The sequence below is a fragment of the Canis aureus genome, chromosome 36 (assembly GCF_053574225.1).
Source record: "Canis aureus isolate CA01 chromosome 36, VMU_Caureus_v.1.0, whole genome shotgun sequence".
Taxonomy (NCBI): Eukaryota; Metazoa; Chordata; class Mammalia; order Carnivora; family Canidae; genus Canis; species Canis aureus.
The window spans coordinates 15,601,920-15,627,202 of record NC_135646.1 but is presented as its reverse complement, the minus strand read 5'-3'; the positions used below and the strand labels follow the sequence as shown (position 1 = coordinate 15,627,202).

The 25,283-nt window shown below is 37.7% G+C and overlaps 1 long non-coding RNA gene across 4 annotated transcripts in view; it reads right to left on the bottom strand.

The window, feature by feature from the left end:
* LOC144305868 (uncharacterized) overlaps nt 1-25,283 on the bottom strand; it is a 51,324-nt gene that overhangs the window by 5,222 nt on the left and 20,819 nt on the right. Inside the window, exons 3-5 of one of the 4 annotated variants that reach the window (XR_013372892.1) lie at nt 17,112-17,329; nt 16,198-16,314; nt 8,586-10,234 (exon numbers count right to left, since the gene is read on the bottom strand). This is a non-coding gene — a long non-coding RNA (uncharacterized LOC144305868). Of the gene's footprint in view, nt 1-8,585; nt 10,235-16,197; nt 16,315-17,111; nt 17,330-25,283 lie in introns of those variants that run through there. The other 3 variants (XR_013372890.1, XR_013372891.1, XR_013372893.1) reach the window with 3 other exon arrangements.

Sequence of the window (25,283 nt, the reverse complement as noted above, 5' to 3'; positions counted from 1 at the left end):
TGCTTTCTGCTTTCTTTTATTTTCTCTTATTGTTAAGTGTAGCCAACATCTGAAACGTGTAGCAAGCCCAGTTACCGGCTACCAAGATTTAATAAATGCTGCTGCTTTGTCGTGTTGCTTCAGATCTTTTATGGGAAAGTGGTGGGAAGAACAGAACACTCTAGAGTTGAGAAAGACTTTCCCAAACCCGTTCTCCTCCTTCCCCAAGGAAAATCTCTATCTGGAAGTTGATGTTGCGTCCCGTCCTTTCCGTGATATTTGTATTTGATTAGGTGCTTGTGCATGTATAGGGGTACACGGTATAGATACATAGACCTACTCAGGATGCACAGAATAACGCACAGAATTAATACAATACAAATTCCATGACTTCTTTTTTTAATTGAACACTGTTTTCTAGGTCCTATCCGTATGAACACAAGTGCGTCCAGGTCTTCAATTCTGGTTTAGAATTCATTTGATGAGATATATCATAGCTTTTTCACCAGGGTCTCTGTCCTTGAATGTTTTGGTCATTTCTAATTTTTCTTTAATACCAACAATGTTCCAATAAACATCTTTGTATCTAGAAGCAGAATTGCCTACTAGTAGAATTCATCTATTCTCCCCCCCCCTCGCTCCCCTCCCCCTTTGCCTTATTTTTCTTGTTCATTTGAAGGAGTTATTTAAATTTCTTAATACAATTGTTGTTATATAATGCAAATAAATATCTTCTTCAGTTCTATGGTTTATTTTTAAACACTGCTTGTGCTCTCTTTTGTTCCTAGTGAAATGTATCAATCCTTTCTTTTCTATTGGTGCTTTTGTTTTATTAAAGAAATCCTTTTTTATTAGATTTAGGAAAGAGAGTAACTTCTGATTTCTAAAAAAAAAAAAAAAAAGAAAAAACATCAAACAAAAAAAACCCATTTCTGATTTCTACTAAAGATGCTAGAGTTTTATTTTTCACATTTAAATCTTTAATCCACCTGGAATGTTTGGACATAACGTTAGATAGGGTTCAAATTTAATAAATTGAATTATAACTTGGTTATATGAAATTGGTTCATATAAATTGGTTATATGAAAACCAGCTTACTCATTACCAGTTCTTGCATATATTCCATTTTCTAAAAACTGATGTGTAATGTCATCACTTTCATACCTTAAGTTTCAGTGTAAGACAGACATTACCAGCACTCACCAATATCTTGCTATCCTATTGCTTCTGGATATGTCAAATACTACCTGCCAGCTCTTCCCCCGCTTGGCAGGGCCACATAACTAGTAATGACCAACGACCTGTGAGCAGAAGCCATGTGTGTAAACTTTGGGAATAGATTGAAAAATCCTTGATCAATCTTTCAGCTTCCCTGAAGAATGTGTGTTGAGATGGGAGAGCCACAAGAAAGAGCTACCTGATTGTTAAATCACCTCGTGGTCATCTGTACTAACAGCAGACTCTGTATGAGCAAGAAGTAAACTATAAGCACGAAACCTCTGAGATTTCTAGGCTAATTTGTTGCTGTAGCTTATCCTGATTAATACATCATGGTTCAGATCCTGGGATCCCTGTTTGGTTCCATTGGTTTATTTGTCTGTCTTAGCATCAGTACCACACAGTCTTAATTATTTTGGTTTTATGGGAAGTCTTGGTTTCTAATAGGGCAAGTCTGCATCTCCCTTCTTTTTCTTATCTTCTCTGACTTGTTACCTTTGCAAATGAATTTTGGAATTATTATCAAGGGTAATGAAATTGCTGCCGAGGCTCTGATTAGAATTTTATTAAATTTGGTCTTTAAGTTGGGAAGAAATGACATCTTTATTATATTGAGTCTTCTCTCCAAAGGCATGATAAACCTTCTCCATTTATTAGGTTTAACTATATTAAAATGCTATTTTTTTTGGTAGCTCAAAAATGTGCAAAGCACAAAAGTAGACTTGAGCAAATGGAAAAGACATCTCTTGTTTTGCTTAGGACATCTCAACCTAATCAAGATACTACTTCTCTCTATGCTAATTTTTTTAAAGATTGATTGATTGATTGATTGATTGATTTATGAGAGACAGAGAGAGAGAGAGAGAGAGAGAGAGAGAGAGAGAGAGACAAAGAGGCAGAGACATAGGCAGAAGGAGAAGCAGGCTCCATGCAGGGAGCCCGACCTGGGACTCGATTCCAGGTCTCCAGGATCAGGCCCTGGGCTGAAGGTGGCGCTAAATCACTGAGCCACCCGGGCTGCCCTCTCTATGTTAATTTTTAAACGAATGAGATCCTAATAAAAACACCAGTACCGGGATCCCTGGGTGGCGCAGCGGTTTGGCGCCTGCCTTTGGCCCAGGGCGCGATCCTGGAGACACGGGATCGAATCCCACATCGGGCTCCCGGTGCATGGAGCCTGCTTCTCCCTCTGCCTGTGTCTCTGCCTCTCTCTCTCTCTCTGTGACTATCATAAGTAAATAAATAAAAATTAAAAAAAAAATTAAAAAAAAAAAACACACCAGTACCAACTAGCTCTTTGTTGCATCAGGACAAGTTGATTCAAACATAATAGGAGAAAATAAACACACAGAAATCATTAGAAAAATGCTGAAAAGAAAGAAGTATGAGAGAAGACTAACCAGAGCACACTCCAAAGCTTCTATGATTAAAACAGAGCGGTACTGATGGTACATGAATAGATAGAACAATAGAACAAAACAGAAAGTTCTTAAACAAAACCACCTACAATGGAGAAATCTAGTATATGATGAAGTTGGTATCTCAAATTATTGGGGCAAAGGTTGGTTTTTCTACCATAGGATGTTGAAACAACTGGATTGCCACTTGGAAAAAGATGAAACTCACACTACACACAAGAATAAACTCTAAATTAACAGAGATCTATATGAAAAAATAAAACTACAATGACTAGGAGAAATGGATGAGTTCCTCTATAATCCAGATCTAAACAAAGTCTTTACAACCATGACTCAAAACCAAATATAATAAGAAACTGATAAATGGAGATTATTCTATTCAGTAATTGGTCAGAATTCTTAAAATTGTCAATGCCATGAAAGACAAAGAAAGAAAAATTTGAGAAATTCAGATTTAGTGACACTAAAGCAGCATAATAACTAAATGTAATGCATGATCCCAGGTTGGATCCTGTACTGGAGGAAAAAGATACATAATTGAAATAATAGGAAAAGTTGACTGTGGATGGAAGATTAAAGTCTTATGAATTAAAGATTAGATAAAAATATTGTTATTTTTGTTAAATTTCCTGGTGTTGATAAGTGGGCTATACAGTATTTCCATTATAAGAATATCCTGAAATGAAATACAAGCTAAGCTATTAAGAGATCTATCTATCTACCTATCTATTTTTATATAAAAATACAGATATTTGGGATGACTGGGTGGCTCAGTGGTTGAGCGTCTGCCTTCGGCCCAGGGTGTGATCCTGGAGTCTCAGGATCGAGTCCCACATCAGGCTCCCTGCATGGAGCCTGCTTCTCCCTTTGCCTATATTTCTGACTCTCTGTGTCTCTCATGAATAAATTTAAAAAAATCTTTAAAAAAATACAGATATTTATTCAGGATCATGATGATCACATATGTTTTTTCCAGTTTTGTGCTGTTATGAACAGCATTGTTATGTACATTCAGGCATGTACCTTTTTTTGTTTGTTTTAATTTCTAGGGTTAAGTATCCTTTTACTTATTTTTTTTTATTGGAGTTCAATTTGCCAACATATTGCATAACACCCAGTGCTCATCCCATCAAGTCCCCCCCTCAGTGCCCGTCATCCAGTCACTCCCACCCCTGCCCACCTCCCTTTCCACCACCCCTTGTTCGTTTCCCAGAGTTAGGAGTCTCTCAAGGCATGTACCTTTTGGTGCACACATGAAGGCTTTTCTTTATGGCATGTGCTTGGAATTAAACTGTTGAACTGCAGAGTATCTGCATTTTTTTACTATATTGGAAAATGTGGGAGTGCCAGTGTACATTCCCACCAGCTGTGTATAGATGTCACTGACGCTCCACATCCTGGCCAACATGTGGGACTATATGACTTTACACCTTCTGCCAATCTGGCAAGTGTAAATGGTATATTTTTGCAGTTTCAATCTGCATTTCTTCCATTTCTAATAAGGGGACAACATGTCGTATGTCTATTAACTCTGTGTTTCTTCATTAGTGAAATGTTGGCTCAATTCGTGCCTCTGTCCATTCACTTGTCTTTTTTTACTTTCATGAGTTCTAACTATTTTGCACACTGATCCTCCATTTAATATATGTATTGTAAATATCTTCTGCCAATGAGTGGATTATTTTTACCCATTAATAATGTCCAGAAGTGTTTAGCTTTGGAGTAGTTAAAATAGAAATATTTACCTTTATTTTTTATTTTTTTTGTTTATCTGGTCATATTGAAGTAAATTTTTTCCTAACCAAAGTTCATAAAGAAAAGTTATATTTGAAATTTTAACCTGAATTAAAAGGGAGTTTTGGGTTATACTGTGAGGGATCTAGTTCATATTTTCAATGCACAAAGCCAATCGTCCAAGCTCCAGTTATTCAAAAGTCCATCCTTTCTTCATTAATTTGCAAAGTCTCTTCTGTGATACAACAGTTTTCTATACATGGAGGATCAGTTTCTGGACAGTGTATTTTTGTTTGTTTCTCTCACACCAATAGCATGCCATCGTGCTGTTTTTATAACCACGACTTAGTATCTGGGAGGGCAAGTTACTCAATCTTTTTCTTTTTATGTGAAGTTTTTTTCTTGATCTTCAACACAAATTTTAGAATCAGCTTTTCAAGATACATGAAAAATCTGGTTGAGATTTTTATTGGAATTACATTGAATCTAGGTACAGATTTGGAGAGAATTGATATTTTTACAAGTTTTCCCACCTAGAAATGTAGTATATCCCTTTGCTTATCCAGTTTTTCTTACATGTCCTAGTAATGCGTTAGAATTCCTTTTATCCTTTGAATCTGCTTGTTGTGGGAGATCCCTGCTCCACATCAGTTCTACCTGCTATATTTACTGATAATATTCTCAAATTCTAATAAAACATACGTCAGATCAATATTTTTAACAGATTCCTCAAAAAATTAATACTCTAGTAATCAAGTTTGAAAGTGATAGCTATACATAGAAAAGAGTAAACAAACCAAATCTGAAAAGAAGTTTCAGTTTATTTGAAATTAAGGTGGGTTCTGACAATTTATGACCCTAACCTGAGGCATTCCTTTTTTATTAACCTCTTCCCTAATCTTATTTCTAGAACAATTCTGAAACCTCTATTGGAATTTTCTAATAGAAGCTTCTATTTTAGAATATCCATATACATCTTACCTTTCCCCTCTAGACTTCAAAATTACATTAATGCTTTCTTTTCCAATACCCAAAATTCTCAAAATCAAGAATGTTTCCTCCAGATTTTTATTATGAAAATTTTGAAGTTAGAAAATTTGCAAGAACAATAAAAATAGAAAACATATACTCACCATCTATTTTCTTTCTTTCTTTCTTTCTTTCTTTCTTTCTTTCTTTCTTTCTTTCTTTCTTTCTCTCTCCATCTGTCATCTCTCTTTCTCTCATCTATCTATCATGTAATCTTTTTTTTTTTCCTATCATGTAATCTATACTTATCATCTACCTACCTATCTTAGTCTGCTAGGGCTGCTATAACAAAATACTGTACGCTGAGTAGCTTAAACAGCAGAAATTTATTTTCTCACAGTTCTGGAGGCCAGAAGTCCAAGATCAAAGTTGTTAGGTTGGGTTTCTTCTAAGGCCTCTTTCCTTTGCTTGCCCTTTTGCTGTGTCCTTACCTAGTCTTTTCTCTTCTGCACACACTCTTCTCTTCCTCTTCTTATAAGAACACCAGTCCTATTCAATTAAGGTTCCATTCTTATGATATTATTTAACCTTAATTCTTTAATAACCATATACAAATATAATCATATTGGGGTTTAGGGTTTCAACATAAGAATTTGGGGGGTCACAATTCAGTCCATAAATCAATCAATTTATCTATCTACCTATCTAGCTATCTATCTAATCTTGTTGAACCTTTTCAATGTAAATTTTAGTCATGACTATTCACCTTTAAAGACTTTTACATCCCCCACAAAATATGAGCATGTTCCTGCATGACAAATGTATTATATCACTTATGAAAAGAAATAATATCCTAAACCATCTAATATCAACTCCATGTTCAAATTTTCCAGTGGTGAGTTTGTTATATCTATATTCCTTCTATACCTATTAGCATACTTCTTTAAAGAAGGGTTTATATCATCAGCTAGAGATAAACTTTAGTTGCTTCTCAACAGCTAATTTAAATTAAAGCACAGATCCCCACCCTGGGATTCCTAGTGCCCCAAGGATAGATTTCTGGGAGTTTGGTGAACTTCTTGAAAGTGCATATGTAAATTTTTCTTGGGAGGAGGTTCATGGTATACTCAGATTCTCAAAGGTGTCTGTCATAGCCCATTAAAAACTACTTTTTTAAAAAAATAAAAAAATAAAAATAAAAAAAATAAAAAAATAAATAAAAACTACTTTTTAATTTTTTTCCAGTTATCTGGTATCACATACGGAGTTCTCTGTGTTGACCGAGGCTTAAGAATTACACCTCCTTAGAAATACAGTTGACCTTTGGACAACATGGTTTGAACTCATGGATTCATTTATACTTGAATTTTTAAAAATACAGTACAGTATTGTAAATGTATTTTCTCTTCTTTATGATTTTTAAAATAACATTTTCTTCTCTCTAGCTTGCTAATTTATTATATGAACACAGTATATAAGAACACAGCATACAAAATAGAAGTTAATCTACTGTTTCTGTTATCAGTCAACAATAATAGGCTATTAGTAGTTAAGTTTTGGGGACGTCACAAGTTATATGTAGATTTTTGACTGTGCAGGGGGATTGGCATCCCTTCCCCTCCCCCTAACGATGTTCAAGGGTCAACTGTTTTGATATGTTCCATTTAAGAATGTATATTGCTGATAAAAGAAGACTGAATAGGAGTTATAATAGTTGGGAAAGTAAAGGGTAACAAATACAACTATTAATTAGGAACAAATTTATGGTGCTATTGTGAAGGATGATAATTTCTTAGCTTAAATAATATTCAATGTCTTGATCACAAGTACCATTAAGGGAAAACAGTGACTGAGCTGGGTTCTTTGTTAGTCTGTAAAATTAAAACATACCCTAAAAATTAAAGCATCATCTTTTGCAGACAGGCACTAATGACTCTGGGGCTGACAGGTTAGTTTAGTTCAAGCATTTCATAGATGATTAAAGTTAATGAGTGAGTGTAAGCAGGACTCTACTTAATGAATGTGCTAATTGTTTTTCTTGCTGCAAATATTAGTGCTGCTTTTAACCACAATATACAGAAGATTAGGAGCCAATTCATTATACTTTGTTTAATGAGTTATATTTATACAATATAACGGCATTGTTAAATTCACATAGTACCCTTCTTAATATTCAAAGCACTTTACTAGAGTGTTCTATTTTAAGCTCAAAGCCATCCTTTGTCAGGAGGGAAGGCAGAAACAGTATGCCTATTTTAGCATGATGGTTATGAGTGCAGACTCTGAATTCATGCTGCCTGTATTTGAGTCCTGCCTCTCCCACTTACCAGCTGTCCGATCTCAGAAGAGTTATTGACCACTCTGTGCCTCAGTTGTCTTTTCATAAAGTGGGGCAGGTAATAGATACCTTCTGTGACCATCTTATCACTTGCACTTGGCCACTGCCACTACCCTGTTTAATGAATGAATGAATGGATTTTTGTGAACCTTGGGTTTGTTTTCTCCTACCATCATTGGTCCTTGCTTGCCCTATTTTTTTCTAGTACTTATTACACAAACAGTGCATAAGTATATGTGTAGGTCATTTATTTATTTATTGAAATACATTTTTATGGCATATAAGTCCTTTAGAACTCAGAATCTCCCTGGTTTATACATAATTCTTTCCATATGCTTTCTTAGTCAGTGGTCTTCAAAGTTTAGTGTGTGTTGTGCCCAACCCCAGAGTTTCTGACTCAGTAGGTCAGGGAAGGTCTCTTCAAGGGAGGTGACATTTAAGTTGGGATTTAAAGAATGAAAAGGAGCTTAATCCAATGGGAGCTGAAGGGAATTCAGGTGCAGAGAAGAGCAAGTGCAAATACTCTGAGCTGAGGAAAGTGCTGAGTAACAGAAGGGAGGCTGGTATGGCTGAAACCTGATGAGTGTTTGTTGAATTCCTTTACATCCCTCAGATGTACAACTTAGAGTAATTTAGCACTTCTCCATCATAATTTAGGCCAGAATAAATAATACCTTCATTTGAAGTTGAAACTTTAAACACCTGTAGTATCAAAATATAGGATAGCAGCCAAAATGACTGTAAATTACTGTAGAATAATAAAATACTCTCCTAAAATGTAATTTTTAATTTATCGAGCTGCACACTTGTGATTTATGTATTTTTATATCTATAACAATTCTGAAAGTTAAATCTAAAATGTAATAACATGGGATCCCTGGGTGGCGCAGCGGTTTAGCGCCTGCCTTTGGCCCAGGGCGCGATCCTGGAGACCTGGGATCGAATCCCACGTCGGGCTCCCGGTGCATGGAGCCTGCTTCTCCCTCTGCCTGTGTCTCTGCCTCTCTCTCTCTCTCTCTCTCTCTCTCTGTGTGTGTGTGTGACTATCATAAATAAATAAAAATGAAAAAAAAACTTAAAAAAATAAATAAAATGTAATAACATTTCCTCATGGATGCAAAAGAGATGCATAACTTCTCTGTTTAAAACTATTTATTAGCAATTTACAACCTTTAGGGCATAATCCCAAATCTTCAGAAGGGCACATGAGGCCCATCTTTATTGGCCTGTTTTTCTTCTCCTTTGTCTCCTAAGATGTAGTTTCTGCTCCAACTGTATGGAACCACCTACAACATCCCAAATGGGTATGCTGTCTCATTACACATGGCTACTCTGGGAAGCCTCCTCCAGCTGCATCCCCTGGAGTTTGAGTGAGTCTCCCTGCACTTCTATCACACCAGAGCTCACTTCCTCCTTCACATTATGATTTGTCTACTGGGCTCTTTTGTTTACTTGTCTATTCAGGGCTTGGCTCTGAGCTCCTAGAAGGCAGGGACTAGGTCTTTATCCTTCTCCAGTGCCTATCACAATACCAGGCATACAGATTGCATGGCCCACATACATGTTTACTGAGTGAATGAAGGAATCTACAAAGTCTCATGCTGATGTCTCAAACAGAGGTATGATTTGGAGTCACCTCAGGAAGCTAGATTCAGTACTCTGATTATTTAAACTACACAAAATATATAGGAACCTACTTAATAGATGATGCCTAAATAATGTTGTGCATGGGTGGCAGGTTCCACGAAGTTTCAGGATTACTGACACATGCTCCTGGGCCCCACCTAGAAAGGGCAAATGTGTTGTACAAGCCCATCCTCTATTTGTGGCTTAGATGAGGGGATTAAACATCTCTCATATCACAGGGAGCAGTGTCTTTTTGGTCTTACTGGGGTCTGACTTTGGTTATTTTTAAATCATTTGGTTATTTTAAATCAACCATATTTTGGTTATTTTTAAATCATTCACATGGTATCCATCCCCCTTCCATGACGGATGCTTCCTCAGCCTGTGGTAACCAAAGCTTACATGTCATGCCCAGAGAGGTGTTTTCTCTTCCTCAGGGCAGCTTCTCCATCCCTTTGTAGCACTCAGCATAATCTGTACTCCCATATTTATTTATTTTCTGCCTCCCTGAGAAATTTCTCCTCAAGAGTAGAGATGGTCCCTTTCTCTTCTCTAGACAGAACACTGTGTGGTACTTTGTTGGCATCTGGTGAGAATTTGGCAGAATGCGTTTGGGATGAATTATCCTCTGAATAAGTGTCATACTCCTAATGGGTGTGTCCAATTTTGAAAGAAGTCACATAATATAATTCTCAAAAAACAAACTGGAAGGTAGGAATTGCTATTACAATTTTACTGATAGGGAAATAGCCCAAGGAGAGATTGACCTGATTAAAATAAGTTAATGATAGAAATAAAGGCTTGGATCCTACTTTTCTGTCCCGGAAGGCAGTTTTTACCTATACACTTATCTTTAGAGAAAATTTCAGCAGTGCCAATATATGGATCGCTGGCTGCTCCAAAGTTTACCCGGAAACTTTGGAAATTCTATTGTTCCTCTGTCAGCATGCACTAGGGAAGAAAAGGAAAACCAATGGGGGTAATGAAATGATGGCAGAAATGATCCAAGTGGCTTATTCAACAGGTTATTTATGTTTTTCTTCAAGTCTCTATTGTAACCTAGTTTATTATAAAACATCAGGATCCAAATTTGTAACTCATATGAAACAACAAACTTCCTAGTATGTCATCTTGTCTTTGGGAAGGTTTTATGAACTGAATTGCAAAGTGTTGACACTGGGGTCTTTTTAGTCCAACTTGAGTGAAGAAAACTCAAATGTAAAATTCAGTTCAGTCAAGATTTTATTTTTGGTTGGGAACCAATCAAAATTAGGCTCTGAGTTCATCACTCTAGTTTTTGGAGAGCTTTTTCAGAATAAACATGAGAAAATATTTCATTTTCAAAACATAACGCTTTGTACATATTAGTGTAAAGCACCATGACTCAGAAACTGTAGTTACAATATCTACACATTGTGGCAAAAACTGCTATGAGAACACATGATGACAGTACAAGCTTCTGTGAATTTTGATGAGCAAATGGCATTGAATCACGGCTTTGTGAATGAAAAGCTTGGGAAATGTCTGTGAACCTTCGCCTTTGATGTTGTATTGTCTGCTAATCTATAGAAATAACTTATTGTCTATTCTTATAATAAACTCAGATGTTTAATACAGCATTCCTGAAATGATTTTGGCCACAATTCACAGGGAAAGAAGAGTTATTGCTTCTCCCTGTGGTAGGAATTGGGGAGACCCCTTGCAGGGAGAGGCATTTGGACTAGATCTTGGAGAATGATGAGGACCTTGCTAGATGAGTGATGTGATTAATGTTTCCCTGGTAAGAGATAGCATGAAAAAATACTCAGAGGTGAGATAGGTCTGGAGGGGGTATCAAGAGTTTGTAGAAGTTCTGTGAGCATAGAAGACAAAGAGAGAAGAGAGAAAGACAAAGATAAGGAAGTAAGACTGGGAAGTTAAGTTGAAGCCAGGTCAGGAGCCTTATAACCTTAAGTCATTTAGGCTTCATCACAAAAGCAGTTGGGAACTATTAACATTATATGAAATAGTGCTTAAGAAATTAAAGACAAAGGTTAACAAATGAAGATATGAACCAATGTGACCTTCACAAAGAAGTTAACAACCAAGCATTCTGCAGAGGAAATAAAGAACAGAAGCAGGCCATCCTGCATTATTAATGTGAAGCAATGATGTTTGATTGTTTCACATCTATGATCTACAGCTGTAAGGTAAGCCACTGTGTTTTAAGCTAGGAATACCCTGAGACATGGTTTGGGACTTGAAGTAGGAGTGGAGCAGTGGTTTCCTTTTAGCCACTGTAAGCTTTGAATCTCTGGTCTGACAGGACACTTACCTGGGACTTGATTTCTTTAACTGTAAATGAAGGATTGATTAGATCAATGATTTATATTAGGGGTTGACAAATTTTTTCCTATAAAGGGGTAGAACATGAATATTTAGTATTTGAGAGTCATGTAATCTCTATCACAGCTACTCAACTCTGCCATTGTAGCTCAAGAGAAGCTATAGACAATATATGGTTAAGTGAATGTGGCTGAGTTCCAATAAAATTTTATTTGTGGACACTAGAATATGAATTTTGTTTAATTTTAATATGTCACAAGGTATTACTCTTTTTAGGATTTTTTCCAACTATTAAGAAAGTGTGAAACCCATTCTTAATTTGCAGACCGTGAAAACTAGGCAGTAGGCTGGATTTTGGTCTATGGGCCATTGTTAGCCAATCCGTATTTCTTTATGACTTATTTATTTATAGGAAAAATGTAATACTTTCCAAAAGTTCAACAAGAGTATATTTTTCATTTTTTTTTCATTCCATTAAATGTAGCCAATCTGAATTGACAAAACCTATGGTGGTTATGTAAGGGTGCTTGATTTATGGTTATAGAGACTTACCAAAGGGTACATATAGGACTCAAATAAAATAACTTTCCTGATACTCCCACTATAAGCACAGAATAGTTTAAAGAGAAAATACTTTATCAATTTTTATATTGTCACTTACAGGGATAAGAGGGTATTTAAAAAATTATAGTAATAGGGGGCACCTGGGTGCCTCAGTGGTCGAGCATCTGCCTTTGGCTTGGGTCATGATCCCAGGGTCCCAGGACTGAGTCCCACATCGGGCTCCCAGCATGGAGTCTGCTTCTCCCTTTGCCTATGTCTCTGCCTCTCTCTCTCTCTGGGTCTCTCATAAATAAATAAATAAATAAATAAATAAATAAATAAATCTTTAAAAAAATACAGCAATACTATTTTTGAGATATTGTTTTAAAAAATGAGAAAGGATTAAACAGGTTTTTATACACTGATGATCAGAGCAGCATTATTCACAACGGCCAAAAGATAGAAATAACCCAAATATCCATCAACAGATGAATGGATAAACAAAATGTGATATATACCCTCAATGGAATATTACTCAGCCCTTTAGCAAATTCCAATAATGCTATCACATGGATGAACCTTAAAGACAGTATGATAAGTAAAATAAATAAGGCAGACACTGAAGGACTAATATTGTATATTTTCATGTATATGAGGTACCTAGAGTAGTCACATTCATAGAAAATAGAAGAGTGATTGCTAGGGGCTGAGAGGAAGGGGGAAATGGGAGTTAATGTTTGATGGGTATGGAGTTTCAGTTTAGGAAGATGAAAAAGTTCTGGAGATGGGTGGTGGTGACATACAATGCGAATGTATTTGATGCTGCTGAACTGTGTACTTACCATGGCCTAAAATGGTAAATTTTAAGTTATGTATATTTTACCACAGTAATTTAAAAGAATGAGACAACAATGAAATGTTCAGCCTAGTATCACACAAGATAAAAGGAAGAACCAAGAATAGGTTGCAGGACTAGCACCTAGTACACTAAGTAGTACAGGACTCTTTGAACACAAAGTGACCCAGACGACTTTAATGTCTGTTTTTTTTTTTTTTTTAACGTTCTATTTTTTACCAATGTCTGTTTTTTGAGTACTCTATTTCAGAGTACATTACTTCAGAGTATCCTTTCAACTGCTATTTTACAAAGGAGGTGATGGAGATTCAGAGAGCTTCATTGTCAAGGGACCAACAAACAGGGGTGAGAAGCATTCCATGACTGTATTTCCAAAACCTCTGTGCTAAGCCACCATAAACCACTGCCTCCCTGAATTCTGAATCCACTCATGTTAGACTGTTGAAATCATCTGCCACTGAAAACAGGATTTTCTGTGAAATTCATATAGCCTTTGCTACCTCTGAAAGTGAGAGGACTCAGCTGCATTTCCTTAGTCTGAGTCCGCAATATGTAGGACTCATGTGCTGTTGGTTAGGGAAAGGCCAGAAGGCCAATGCTCTGTGCTGACTGACGATGCTGTGGGCCAGGTTGATTTGCATCTCCACTCCGGGTAGAATGACTAATATAGTCTTTTAGCCCACAGGTTCCCACCTCAAACGTTTACACGACACCACTAAATAATAAATATGTGCATGCCTTATCTCTCCTACTTGACTGTAAGATAAAGGCAGGAGCTGAGCCTGTTTAATATTTATATCCTCCATAAGATCACCCTGTGCAGTGCTTTGCACCAAGTAGGCACTCAGCAAATATTTGTTGAATGAATGCATAAATGAATGTTAAATAATCTGCCTCCAGATTTTCCTTTTGTTTCAAATTTTCTCCTCCATCTGACACATGCAAGTTCCTTCCGTGTCCCTTTCATGGATATTACAGATGCCCTCAACTATTTTTCGTGTTTTTCTGGCCTGCTTTTTCTCATCACTGCCGAAACAGACTGGAGGCCAAAAATAGAACCTCCTTGACAACTTTGCAGAGGACTTACGTCCCTGATTCCTGAGGTGGCAATACTGGTTCTGCTAGAGCAGAATGGGGATTTTATGACTGCCACATTCTTGATTTTGCTCGACGCTTAAAAGGGATAAAAGTTTTCTCTGAATGGTGGTTAATGTAAACTGCAATCACCCTTGGAAGGTGGGGTTCAGGACAAATAGAGGAATGTCACAGCTTGTCTTAAGAATCTACTATTGAACAAAGGAAAAAAAATGAAGCAGTGTTATATACCAAGCTTCAAAGCTAAGAGAGAGACAAAACAATCAGATTATAGACCCAAATTAGACATACACATAAAAAGAGCCCATAGCCTTTATTTTTAAAACCTTTTTCTGCTTTCCTTTCTTTCTCTCCTTCCCTCCCCTTCCTTTTTTCCTCCCTTCCTTCCTTCTCTCTCTCTCTCTCTCTCTCTCTCTCTCTCTCTCTCTCGCAATCTCTGGTTTATGGCAGGGTCAGTGACTCATATTTGTTTTCAGGCCAGTGCATGTTATGAAGACACAAGACAAGAATGTGTATAAACACATACTCTGCCACAATGCTGATTCTTTTGGATCAAACTGGGGAAACCCCACAGCAACAGACACTGCCTCCATCTAGAATTGTCTCTAATCCATGTACATTGGTACATAGGTTTCCATTATCGCTCTAAAGGGAATTAGATAAGAGACCTGGCTTTTCTCGGGACACTGCAAGATGGTAGGAAAATAGGATGGACACAGAGGTAATAATATAAGGAACATCTAACTGTTAAGTGGGTAATAATCAAATCTCAATAATAATAGAGATCTCAAATAATCTCAATTTTTGTTTATGGAGTTTTGCTATATGCCAGGCACTATCCTAAGGACATCACATACTTATCTCTTGAATTTTACCTACAACCTCCAATCTCGGTGCACAGACATGGGGAGGAAGTAGGGTTCAGTGGTTAATGTCAGACTCTGGAATCAGATTGCAAAGCTCTGGTTCCAGGTGTGGCCTGGCCTGTTCCTGCTGCAGAGAGAACACTCCTTCCAAGATATTTAGTTGGTGTATCCAGCCTCTGCTACCAGTCATGTGACCTTTTGAGCACTGATGTCCCTCTTTTTGCTTCCATTTTCTCAAATATAAAATAAGGATAATCATGGAATTCACCTTATTGAGTTGATATTAAATGAGATAATAGAAGTATAGTGTTTAAAACAGTGCCTACGTGGGGTCAATGGTCCGTGGATATTAGGTATTATGACCTTGAGAATCAGAGGTTAAATAATATACCAGCATTCACTCAATAAATGTATACTAGACTGAGAATTCAAGCGCAAACCAGATTGATCCCAAGGCCCTGGGATCTTAACCCACTTCACCATAATCGTGGTTCAAAGAGCAGTAACTCATTGTGGATCAGTGTGAAAGTGGAAAGATTTACAGAGAATGTGAGAGGGCTTGAAGGAGGGACTAGAATTTGTTGAAAAAGAAATGGAGACTGTAGGCTTTGATGGAGAAAGATCTGAGTTACTAAAATGTCCTTCTTTGCCAACCACTTCCTTTCTTTCCTGCCAGCCAGACTTATCCTCCCTCCAGTGAGGAAGACACAGCAGCTGAAAAATCTACCACTGAGGATGCTCTGAAGGTCAAAAAAATGCTCCCCACCCCTCTAGGAATTTCCTATAGTGGTCTCTCTGGGTCTTGGTTTCTTTTGCTCTATTTTAGGTTTCGCTTGCTAATCCGCACATGACTTTGGGAAAGAAAATCTAATATTTTAGCATCTAATTAAATTATGTAAAAATTTTATTTAAGTTAGAAACAATATTTATAAATGTGGCAGGAGAGGTGTACCACCTCTGTTCTTGGAAGAACTAGATTTTTCCCGAAGTTAAGGAAATAGAGGAACTATATGTGTATGTATATGTATAAGCAGAGTTTCCATACCCATTCCTATACCTATATCTATGCATCTATATATCATCTACGTCTATGTCTATCTATATCAGCATCTATCTATTCATATTAAATGCAACAGAAGTTTGGAAGCACTTGGCATTATGAGCTGTAAGGAGACAGAATTTAATCTTTGTAGTTCACTTAGTGTCTAATTATATCTTATATTTCTAACCTTAGGCTCAGCCAGTGATGATCTCTCATCCTCTTCTTTCTCCATCCTTGAGTTCCAGAGTCTTTAACTGTCTGTGAGGAAGGAGGATGCTGGTAATGCACAGAGGAGGGAGGGATTCTGGGGATGGGAAGGGGAGGGTAGTAGGCATTAACAAGACTGAGGGAGCACAGGTGTGGGAGAGGCTATGGGCAAGTGGAGAAGAGGAAGGGCCCACTCCTGTGAATGTGAGGATGCCTTAAATAAACTAGGTACATTATCCTCTGGTTCTGCAGGAAAACTATTCGAGGCTGAGGCAGAGAAGTGACTAAACCTTTTCAGGATTCCTAGTCTGTGTTTGGCACCCTTTTGGTGCTCCGCACCCCCATTGCCAGCTGTCAGCTGGATTCTACCCATAAGGAAGAAAGTCCTTAATGAACCCATTTAACCGGTTGACAATAAGGCCATATCCTCCTGCTATGGTAAGGACGTGGGTCAAAGTGAAAGGAGTAAATAGTTTTATGTATTATTCATTTCTTCCTCTTTACCCAGAATGATCTTAGATCTCTGGAACATTTCCGACCTTACAAAATGCCCTGAAGTATACTTCAAAATCTTGTAGTCATTGCATTTGGCTTCTAAACGATGCCATCCATGCCTCTGTGCAAGGCTTCACCATCTCTTGCCTGAACCCTTGCAATAAACCCCTTATTGGTATCCCTGTCTTCCAATCTACTTTGTAACTGATGCTGCAGCTCTCTTTCTAAATCACAAAGCTATAATTGTCAATTACCTGATTTTCATTGTCATCTATTTTTTTAAGCTTTATTTTTCCTTTCTTCCCAAATGAAGTATAATCTAAAATCCCAATATATAAAACACTGAAGCAGCTCTGCTCTGTAGAAGTAGGGTTGGGTGCAAGCAGAGTCCCTACTCACTCAGTCTATGTCCCCCACATCTTTGACGCCTTAACTTTGGCCATCCCCGTCCTCTCTGTGGCATCCACAGGATCCATTAGACCTGCTTTGATCCAAAACATATGGCTCGGCTTCTTTAGCTTCCCTTCTGTGCAGCTTCATCTCTGGGCCATTTATTGTGTTCTCCACCTCTCTGGAATGTTCTTCTCCTTCTCGCTGCCTGGTGATCTTCTCTCATCCTTTGAGAAAGAGCTCAGATGTTATCTCCTCTTAGAATAATCCCCAACATCCCTGAAGAGAGTTGGTCACCCTCTGCCCATGGCTGTCCCTGACCATTTCTATTATACCATCTACTACATTGTTCTACAGTTCTCTATCTGCAGCTACGTTATCCCTAACTAAAAGATCAGAAAGGCCATGTTGTAGTGTTTGTTCCCTCATGTCTGTTCCTTTCTCCTAGCATCATGCTTGTCCAAAACAGGTTAAAATGATCATCATTGGCTACATGGGGAAAAATAGGGTACTGAGCCCAAGTCAGCATCAAAAAGTGTCTTGAATCCATTGATAGCTTACCAAACTTGGTGAAAATAAGTGAATGTTTCCTTCATTCTTTGTGGAGTAAACTAACATTATGGTTTTGTCCTTTAAACTACACCATCAAGACAAAATGGACTTCTTTAGGGCAAATTTTCAGTCACAGTGTCCAGAGAAATGAAACTGAAGAAAATGGTTCTCTAGCAGTCCCAAGCAAGATATGATCCTACTTCTTCAAGGCCTAACTCACAAATTCCCTTCTCCTGGGGGCCTATATTGCTTATCATTATGATGTTTGTCTCTATTTAACTCTTCTAATGATGGTCATTTCTACTGCATAATTCATTCTTAAATTCCTTATCCTGAACTCAGTCAGTATTTTGGCTTGACATATTTTGATCTATGGAAGCAAAAGCTGGGCTCTTTGTACTCTATCTCCTCTGTTAATCAACAAAGGACTGAAATCTCCAAGGATTTTTTTTTCAAAACCTTCACAAAAAAAAAAAAAAAAAAAAAAATTATTCAGGGAAAAGAAAGCTTACTGAAACATATGCCATTGTTATTTTGAGCATGTGGGTCTTCTTTAGAAGTCTTATAGAAAGGTAAGGATTATTATCCAAGATTATTATCCAAAGAGAGAGAGAGAATTATTTAGCAGCTTCCACATTTCAATGATTTGATAGAATTTAACTAAGGGTAAAAGATGTCTTTGCTAGGAAAGTACAATAATAAGCATCGTTAGGTATGCAAAAGGAAGTGTATGAACTAGATGGTATATAACAGGAATGGTCACTTTTTATTTGGTAGGCAAGGGGTGCTAGGAACTGGGAGAAGAGGAAAGTTGAAAAATGGGAATCTTGCTAGGAGCAGTGGACCAGCAATATGGTGGCAGGCCGGGGTCCAAAGCAAGAAAGTATTGGTTGAGAAATTTCCCCTTGGGAGATGGATGAGGAACTATAAGAACATTATTCTCTTGTATTCAATTTTGAGTTGTTTATTATTCCATGAGCTTCTGGCCCCTCTTCGTTATTCCCAAGCTTTCAAAAAAGTCTGTTGTGCACAATGGCTTTTTGTTGGTGGTGTGTTTCAGAAGGAATGAGGAGAAAGGTGGCTGCACACAGCATGGAAAGAGGAGAGGAGTCACAGGAGAAGGGAAAGTAAGCAAGGATCAAGAAGTCAAAAGAGGCAGGAAGTCTAGGCAAGAGGTAAGTAGGGTAGCCATAGACTCCAGGGGAATACCACGGAGTCTTGAGGAGTATGCTGTACATCTCCCAGTTCCCAGATTAGGGACTCCCACCATTTCCTCTGGCTATTAAAGGAAAGGAAAATCTTTTCATTTGGGCTACAAAAGAATATTTATCAGAAGGCTGTGTGTGCTGTCCTAGAAGGCTGCTCCCCCCACCAGCAGGGCTGTCACACAGCCTCTGTAAGACCTGCGCATCTTGATTTTAGAGGACTCGTGTCTCATTTGTCACATTACATGTGGTACAGTATTCTGTTGTAAGAATGTGAGGCCATCAAAATTTTGCTTTTGATATTATATATTCTTGATGTAATTATTCACTTCCATTTTAGAATTCAGTGTTTTATTTTGGACCTAATGATTTTTTAAGATCAGATCTTGAACATTATCATGGACCTCTGCAAAGCTCCTGAACTTCAGCCCTGTGCTCACTATAGCTAATGGATAAAATGTTCATACACGACAGTAAGTTCTTTCTTGCAGAGGTAAAGCCAATTCCCAAAAAGGCATTATCAACTTCTCTTGATAAAAACAAATATTTAACTCGCACCCACAAATGCTTAATTTAGACCCTGATTGTTGAAACACAATTTCAGTGTGTTAATTAAAATAACATAGAAATAATTTTTAGGGTAGGTCTTTATCTATAAGCCTTTTGGTTATCAGTTAGGGTCTTGTTTCTAACTAAAAACCAAAACAAGACAATACACAGAGTAATTAGTAAATTAAAACCTTCAAAGTAAACCTCAAAGCCTGATAAGAACTCTAATTTTTATAAGTGTTTTTATGTCAAGAGACAATTTAAAGTATAGGTTTTATAGATATTTTCCTTTTAAATAGAATTCTCTTAGCTAATCAGATGTTGAGCGGCGTTTCCTTTAATTTTATCTGGCCAAGCTTCCCTCCATCTGTTTTCCCATAATGCTCTCATTTTCTCCTCCAGATGTTTGGCACAGCATCTCAACTAGATGTCTATTTCTTCTTGTTCTCCTTCACCTCACATGAACCTTCCAAGTCATAATTCTTTGGAAATAGACACAAGGAGCTTTATTTCAAATTACCATCTTTTACTTAAGGAGTTCCATCTCTAAGGTCAGTACAAGTCAAAAAAAATTTCTTTCTCATTGTAGAACTTCTTGGCTGTGTATAGTTAAAAAAATAAAAAGGAAAAAGAAACCAGAAGCCCAAGATTGTTAAGCAACATCCTCATGTTCACATAAGCCAGACTCAGGAATAGGAATTAAACATCAAGAATTTTACTTTTGATTCTTTTTTAACATTTGATTTACTGAGAATTGAAGCTATTCATTCTATCAGTTACTCCACAGCTTCAACTTTGATCAATGCCTCTATTCAATAGGGGGTCAAATACCTGAAGGGAAATAAAAGAATTCTCTGGAACATATGGCAGGAAAGGATCATTTGTGTGTGCTTGCAGAGAAGACAAATGACTCGCATTCCCCCTCTCTCACTGTGTCAGTGTTCTCTGCCGCTCAGCCGATCCTAGACAATCTTGTGCTCTAGCTAATCTGCTGCATTTCAAAGCAAACTAAATGGAAATAAAGGTTTAAATATCTGGAAAGTAAATCATGATTTAAAAAAAATCTAGCGGCATGAAAAAGATTTTTCTGACAAAGTGTACAGCATGTTAGGAAAATTCTTTTCTGAGACCACCTGCTGATATTCTATTTTATAACTGGAGAGAATACTGCCTTATGTCCAAAACTTAGATAGAACTAAAGCATTTGATGAGAAAGAAAAAAAATACCATAAACCTCATTAAGAACTTAGGTAGTTTTCATGGTGCAAATGAATCTGCAAAATAGAAAAGTTCTCTTTCATGCCATTTGAAACAGAGTTTCTCCTTCCCCATGTCTCATGTTTACCCTTTATTCTTCTACCCTCACTGGCAATGTCTTGGTAAAGTCACTATGGGCTTATGCTGCACTTGGTATGACCTTTAGCACATGTCTCCCTGCTTCCAGGCTCCCCAGAATCCCGTCTCTCTATCTGTTAGAACTCCTCCCAAGGAGAACTCTGCATTTGTTTAGGAGAAATAGCTCACAGGTATTGGAGAAGACAAAGCACCAAGGACCCCCTCCAGGGCATGGGTGGAACTGCCCTGAAAGAGACAAATGAGAGCTGTGCCTTGCCTGTGTCATAAGGAAAGGGAGTAGAAAAACAAAAAGCAGGGAATGGGAAGTGGAAGGAATGGGTCCAGGTGATAGCAGAAGATAAGTTTCTCCTTGCTGTGTCTTGCCTCATGACCCCCACTCATCTTTAGAAAGTTACCAAATCTGTAAAATATTTGGAAGTCGTGGATTTGGGGAAAACCTAGGAGAGAGCTGGGCATCATATCTACATAGATGTGCACAACACAGGAGCATGGAGCTCTTGGGAATCGAAAGGAAATACACATAAGAACGTGTGGAAAATGTAGGAAGGCTTTGAACCATCACAGGTGTGGCATCAGGCTCCTGTCAAAGCTCTCCAGGCACAGGCAAGCTGGCTGAGTTTTAGGTTAGCCGGCGAATGAGTCACATTACCTGTGGAGTTGACTTTGAACTCATCAGTTTGACTTTCCAGCCCTGTGTGATCTTGCCTTGGTTGACTACATTCCAGGCTCCTTTCCCTCTTTCAACTTAGTCAGCCCGAGCCAATCATTTTTCCATGAACGTAAATATTACATTCCAGGACTACCAGTTACTGCCTGAGTGATCTGGGGAAAATTACTTAGCATTTCATAGTTTCAGTCTATTTATCTGGAAATGACTTGGGAATAACCTCATAGGGTTGTTTCAAGAGTTAAATGTGATCACGTGGATAAAAAAAGAATCTGTAACCTGCTTCTCACACTGTTAGACACCCAGTGAGTCTCACTTCCCACCCACTCTGTCCCCATTGTCCCTTATGAATTTTTGCAGTTAATTAGTCCTTTTACCTGACTCTTGCTCTCCCTGCCAAGTTCAAGGTTTACCTACTTCAAAATACTATTGTACTTTATCACATATGGCCTAGCATTGTAGCAATTAATGTTTCTCTCATCCCCTCTTGTGGATTGTAAACATCTCGAGAACATTCATCTTTATAACCCTTATGGTGTCTGAAGAGTTTGCAAATAGTATATGTTCCATAAATGTTTACTGAATGCACTCTCCATTATGATTTACCAAGATGCTCCACATGATTTTCAATCATAAAATTTAAATTTATTCCATTAAAGCCTCAAATACAAGGCTGAATTTCTCCACTAAATATTTCTCACTCGGTTTTCTGGGACCACATTTTAAATATCAAGCCACATTCCCTTGAATATGTCTCTCACTGCCTAGGTCATAACCAGTACAATGTTTTGACATAAATCAAGTCCATAATATGAAATTGAATAGAACTTATTTCAAGCTTCACACTAATGAAGGAAGGAAAATAAAATCATTTGGAAAAGAGCTGCCAAACATTGGACAGCCTGCTAATTTAAAAAAATGAGATGTTTCTTTTCACCATGGCTAAGTTATTGGGATGGCAGGTGTGCCTGTTTTATGTTGTTGCTTATGTTTTCAATTGAGGAGTAAACTTTGCCTGTAGCCTGTTAATCATCTGAGCCTTTTGGAAAACTTAATTGAGAGGTCATTATTTGCTTTGCTTCCTTCTTCCTCTACATCTTCACGGCGCATCAGCAATCTCAGTGACGCACCACTCTGCTGGTAATTCATACGGTATATTCAGAACCACAGATCATGGCTGTTAGACCTGCCAGATGTTCCTAGTCCCTTGTTGCAATTAAGTTCCAACATAGACCAATTTGAAAGAGATGGAGAAACCACAGTTCTAATTAAGAATATTCATGAGCTTGCACCTTGGAAAGCCAGAAATCACATAATGTGCCAGAGTGGACAAGATCCTTTCCTTTGAGAAGAGGAAAAAAAAATGCAGTTTTAAGTAAGTCACCAGATATGCACTTATGGGAAGTTCTGAAGTGAAACAGGAGGCATGTGATTGAGTGAACTATTTGAACTCTCAGCCAAACCTGTCTTAATAATAATTTAAAGGGTTATATTGGAACTCCTAACACTGGCTGTACATTATCATCTGAGAAGCCTGAAAAAGAAAATCACCCATGCCTGGGTCCACCCGCCGGGCTAGTCTAGATCAAGAAAAAGAAGCAGTATTGTTGTTGGCAACCTCATCTCCACACAGAAGTAGCCTCCAGACAGTTGCTATGGTAACCACGAGTGTGTTCTTCTTAGACATTAAAAATGAGAACACAAAGCATGTTCGGCTGGACTAGAAACAGGTGCTATGGGTAGCATGTTCGAACTAGGGTCAACCAATCAAATTAGGCAATGCAGAGGTTTTCTATGGCACCTGCCATGAGTTATTAGCAGTTCCTAATGGCATCTTCAGAACCAATACAGGGCATGATCTTCACTATGACACTCTCCTGAAGTGGTAGGGTTCATGCTTTGTGAACCATTTGGTGTTCGGTCCATTGTGATCCTGGAGTTAGAACCCTTGAAAAGATGTGACATGCATGATTGCAAGTTAAGAGACCAGAGTTCAGTTTCTGTCATGAACTAGCTGTGAGTTGTGGGCAAATCCCTGGACCTTTCTTGGTAACAATGTCCTTATCTAATAAAAGAAAGGTTTGAGACATAATTTTAGGGGCTAAAGGGGGTCTTAGAAACAATGTATTTCATCCTACAGTGGGTATCTGTTGTTTGGGGTCTTCCAAACTCCCATTTCCCCTTTATTCTATTCCTGATCCTTGGCTTTCCTTTCGAAATCAGTCTTCCCTTACTGTCAAGCTTTGTACCAACTGATCCACCTCTGGCTCCAGAGGCATTTTCTCTGGGTCTGACCGGTTGAAACACTGCATTTCCCCTCACAAAGTGATGGGATGTGCCTGAAGTCAATTAAATCCAGTGAAACTCAATTCTGGGACTTTTCCTGGAATTATGGTGAAGGACAAATTGTTTTCTGCTGGGCTTTAAGTTTTTAGGAAATGAAGCTGAATATGTGAGGAGCAACTTTGTCATCATAGAGGAAGAACACATGTGAGGATGAAGCCAACACACTAAAAATTAGGACTAATAGAGAGGTATACTGTGCTGCTGACATGATTTGAAGCTATTCTTGAAGCTGGTTCACCTTTTTTTAGTTGCCTAAATCAATGAAATCCTCCCTTTTTAAAAATGAAGCCAGGTTGAATTGCATTTCTTTTACTTATGTCCAAAAGAGTTCTGGTTAATACAAACTCCTTACTTTAGAGGCTTTAGGAAACTAACACCGAGGGTGGTGGTGACTTGTCCAGACCTAAACGAAGTCAGAGGCAGGACTAGAACCAATTTCTGAGCTTTTCAGTTGAAAGACTTTAAAAATACATCCAAACCTTGATTTTTTTTTTTAAGCAACAGTACTGAAAGCTTTGAAATTTCCATTTAACGACGCTTTCCTCCTTTCTAGTAACATCAGTCTTCTTGCAATTCTTGATAGATTTATTTTCTTGGGCCTTTTGCTGTTTCTGAATTCACTTAGTTTGTAACCAGTGTACCTACCCACCAAGTTAATGAGAAACAAATGAAGCAACAATTCACCACTCAAATCAATACTTTGGTTCAGCATAGATCAAATAAACAATGGTTGTCTGTGTTTCTTAGTTTTCAAGTTTATTTTTCAATAGATTTTTCGATGCATTATAGCATCAAGACCTCAATTTCCAATCACAGGCAGAAGAGATGGGTATCTTAAAAGGAAGAACGTGAAATTAGACCTTAATATTTAGCTGAAAATTGAGCTCCACCAACTGCCTTTCTCATTCTGCAGCTAGTGAATTAAAAGGCAAATAATTAAATGTTTTACTAAATCTGTCAATCTAGTTTAAGCACTTTGTTCTCCTCAGACTATGTCCCCTCATGACCCACTGTCCATGTCTCTATGATAGCAGTTATATTGAATGCTTACATGTCTGTCTCCCCCATTAGACCTTGAGCCCCTATATGTCAGTCACCTTGTTTTAATTATCTCCATGGACATTTAATCATTATGCACGCTATGGAGCAAAAGTTGGAATACATGGCTGTTTCCAATTTATTATTTAGAGCATTGTAATCAATGTACTTCCTTTGACTATTTCCAAGGCCTGGTATCAAGCTCGTTTGTCCATTAGTATTATGTGTGAGAAGAGTTCCTCATATATTGAAACTAATTTCAGGTTTTGAAAGTTTCCACATGGACCGTTTTTAATCAAACAGAACCTTATGGGATTATAGACTCTGAAGTGTCACATCTAATTGTTATATTTTCATGTTCATGTCTTCAATAACCATCTAGAAGTGGTATTGTGGACTGGCACCCAGAGGCTGTGTGAACTGTGAGAATCTGCATTCCAAAATCTTCTCAGATCTTACTTGCTATCC